The sequence below is a fragment of the Corylus avellana genome, chromosome ca5, assembly GCF_901000735.1.
Source record: "Corylus avellana chromosome ca5, CavTom2PMs-1.0".
Taxonomy (NCBI): Eukaryota; Viridiplantae; Streptophyta; class Magnoliopsida; order Fagales; family Betulaceae; genus Corylus; species Corylus avellana.
This window is the reverse complement of record NC_081545.1, coordinates 12,690,117-12,694,296: the sequence shown is the minus strand read 5'-3', so window position 1 is coordinate 12,694,296 and position 4,180 is coordinate 12,690,117.

Here is a 4,180-nt window from a genome sequence, read left to right as displayed (position 1 = left end):
ATCCCATGAGAAGATACTGTGGGATTAGCCAGAAAATTGACATGAGCTCTTCCACTTGTGTCACTGAACAGAGTCTCTATGGATTTATCAAGCCTTTAATTTGGTCAGTTTGGGTCTCTACCGTAGCCTTGTCAAAGAACTTGGAAATTGACAGTCTCCATTAGAAGAAATCAATCAAACATTTGAGACCAAATCCAGAGACCCCAAATGGAAAACCCAATTGACAAGATGGAAAAGATATTAATTTGTTTTCCAGAGACCCCAAATTTAGATCTGGCCACTCTGGAAATTTTTCACACCTTACCCACCGTCAACGCTCTCTATCTCGATTTATTATTATTATTATTTTTTGTATTTTAGATTTAATTTTTAAACTAAATTAATAAAAAATTAATATGCTAACGTGACAAAACGATGCGTTTTGATTGGAACTAACGGCCGTTAGAAATTTTTGATGGTAGAGATTTTATTGGCATTTTGATTAACCCAGTAGCAAATTTTCAAAAAAAAAACAAAAGGATAGATTTTAGTTTTAGCGAGTTAACTCATGGACTTAAAGCATTCCCAATGGAAGAGCAAAATATTACTTTTATCTAAAATGACTTTTCAAATATTTAAAAAACCCTACATTGGATTAACCAAAAGAAAATATAAAATAGATATTTGATTAGAGGAACTAAAAAAAAAAGCTAAATGTAGCAGCACTTTTCAAGGGAGCTATTTTATTTTTCATTGTTTCTCTTACATGTTTTCTCTTTTTCTCAAATCTTTTTCTACTTTTTCTCTGCATATTCTTTTTTTTTCAAAATTTTTCCCATTTTTTCTCTCATATGTTCTATTTTTTTTCAAAACTTTTCTTACTTTTAATAATATTTTAATAGAATAGATAAAAATATAGCTAATTGGAAATAAAGATATTTAAAAATAATTTAACTAAACTAAATAAAAGTAAAATTTTAGAAACTATTTTACATAAAAATATAGTTTCTCCGTCGAGAATGCTTTAATATTTATCAAAAAAAGAACTATAGTTGGCAAACACATGATCCGTCCAGCTACCTCATACGGGCCCACCAGCTGATGCCCCTTCTAGAGTGCTGACTGGGGAACCTTTGCGTGGAAGACAAGAATCATATCCTTAGGTTTAAAATACGGTTGCCCATGACTTGGGCCCTAAATACGGTACAGATACCAATAAGATAGGAATGGGGTTTATAATATAATATGCGACACCGTTTAAGGCGTTTAATATTTGTTGGTGAATGATACCACCACCACTCGCCTAGGAAGGGCGTGAAGGGGACATTAATGAGAAGAATAAAAGGTTGTTCCCATTATCATATATCCTAGGGAAAAGGATTATTACAAGTTAGCTGAAGTTGAGTAGCTGGATTAGTTGGTTAAGCTAACTTGTTTAACACGTGTACATTAATTTAGGAGAATGTTTAACACGTGTAAATGAGCTAGAGCATTTCTGTTAAGTTGGTTGATTAGTTAAATAGTTTCTTTACCAAAACTGTTAGCAAGTTATTCTTTCTTTCTTTGTAAATGAGCAGTATATATACTACACTCTTGTAATATTGTTCAAGTAATGCAAATGAAGAAAGTTTCTGCAACTTCTTTCTCAGTTTTCTCTCCTCATTTGCATAGTTTGTTAAATGTTGTTCGTGCCCTTAGATTTCAGTCACATCTTTCTTTGCATTTTTGAGGTGAATGTATACTTACTGCAGCTTATCTTGTAAATCGAATTTCCACTCCAATTCTCAGAAACAAAAGTCCTTATGAATGTTTGTTTTCCTCTCCACCTCAATATTCTCATCTTAGGGTCTTTGGTTGTTTGTGTTATGCATCCACAATCACTAGAGACAGACCAAAATTTGATCCTAGGGCTCGGGTCTGCATTTTTCTTGGATACCCTTTTGGTGTCAAAGGTTATAGGTTGTTTGATATCTCTCTCAAGCAATTCTTTGTCTCAAGAGATGTCATTTTTCATGAGCATATTTTTCCTCATGCTTCTTCTAGTTTTTCAAAATCTCCTATTTCAAAATCTTCTATTTCAAACCAAAATGTTCTCCTTGCATTCATTCCTTCCTTAGAATATTATGAGCTGATTTCTTCTCCTTCTAATTGTCATCAGCATTCTTTTTCTCTTACATGTTCTCATGATGACACCACATCTTCTGATGCCCCCACATCTTCTGTTGACACAACCATACCATCAAATCATATTAGTCCACCTAGGTTACTTCGCAGGTCCACAAGATCCAGATCTCAACCAAATTATCTGTAGGAATATCATTATCAATTGGTTGCTGCATCTTTACCAGTTCCATCATCTCTTAAGTCCATGACAGTTTCTTCCAATTCAGGTATTCCTTTTAGTTTATCTTCTGTTCTTTCCTATGACAAACTGTCTTCTGCTCAAAAGTTCTTTAGTCTTTCAGTTTCTTCTTTCTTTGAGCCAAAGTTTTATCATTAGGTTGTCAAAATACCTCACTGGTGTGATGCTATGAAAGCTGAGATTGCTGTTCTTGAGGTCAATGACACTTGGCAGCTTACTTCCCTCCCACCTAATAAACATGCTATTGGTTGTAAATGAGTTTAGTGTTTGGGGCTTATTTTAAGTATTGGGCTTAAAATAAGCCCATTATTTTTTTTTCATAAGTTAGCTCATTTAAGAAAAAGCTATTAATCTTTTTGTCTAAATTAAAGAGGCTTTATTGTGATTGTTCCAAATAATTAAAAAATAAACAAAAAAAGGCCTAAAAATCCTAAAAAAATCAATATTTTTGCCTATATGAGCCTTAGAAATAAAAATTCAAATTTTTTAAAATACCCTAAAAATCATTTTAAAACCTTCAAAACCGGAAAAGTGAGAAACCTGATTGCCTAAGGTCCTAAACGCTGCTTAAAAGACTAAAAGAATTAAAAAATATTAATATATATATAATATAATAATATATAAATATTATTTAATAAAATAAGACCCGGTTCCAGTTTTCCCGGTTTTTACCGGGTAACAAAAACCAGGACCGGAACCGGGGTCCCGGTTTTTTTTTTTTTGGCAACCGGAACCGGAACCGGTTCCCGGTTTCCCGGTTTTCCGGTCCCGGTTCCGGTTTCCCGGTTATTTTTGACACCCCTACTACGAGACAAAAGATGCTTTTTATGGGAAAACAATCATTCAAGATATAAAAATAAAATCAATCCTAAAATATCATTGACTTTAATGATGTTATGATATTCTTGAATAGGTTTAGGACGGTTCAATTACTTGACCTATTAACACAACCCAAAGGATTTTGATCCAAGTCAACTTGATCGGTTGGCTTCCGACAGGGGTTGAGTCAATTGTCCAAACCTTTTTTTTTAAAAAAAAAAAAAGAAAAAAGAAAAAATTGTTCATCATACCCAAAGGGTTTCGATCCAAGTTAATTTAATGGGTTGGCTTTTGATAGGGGTTGACTCAATTATGCATGTATATAATAATATCTTGAATAATTGTCTCCATAAAAGTCATTTTTATTGGGTGTATAAGCCTGAGTTGAATTTTTTTAATTTTTTTAATTTTTGATCAAATCAGGTTGAAAGTCAAAGGATGGGTATTTTCGACCCGATCTGTCAGTGTCCATGGCTAAATAGGTTTGACCCCACGCTTCAAGGGGATTTTATTGGGTGTATAAGTCTGAGTTGAGGAGGATGAAGCTGAAGGTGATCATTCATGCCTTTTGGGTCATGCCAGCTAGCTTGCTTCGACTTACGCAGAGACAGATAAGTTTTAGTTTCATCAGATTTTCTGGTGCAATTCTGTTGCTATTCTTTGTATAAATTTTTTGGTGGGTATTAAGTGAGGAGGTAAATTTATTTATGAACATGTTCTAGGGATTAAGGGAGGTACTTTTCCCATACTAATTAAGCTGCCAAACGATGCCAAATCTAAAACTTCCTGAAACGATTTTGGGATTTTTTTATTTTTTTTTTTGGTTTGGTGTGTTCAATATATTAGGTCTTAAAAGTTAGCTGCATTCGGTGATCAAAATTTTAGGTGTTAAACTTCTTCATCACTTAAATATTTTAGTGTGAAAAGTTAATTCTTTTTGTATTATGTGATGCCATGTCACCAAGACATTGGAGACGCCGAGAGCATTTGTCACCTATACATCACATTGACATGCTAAAG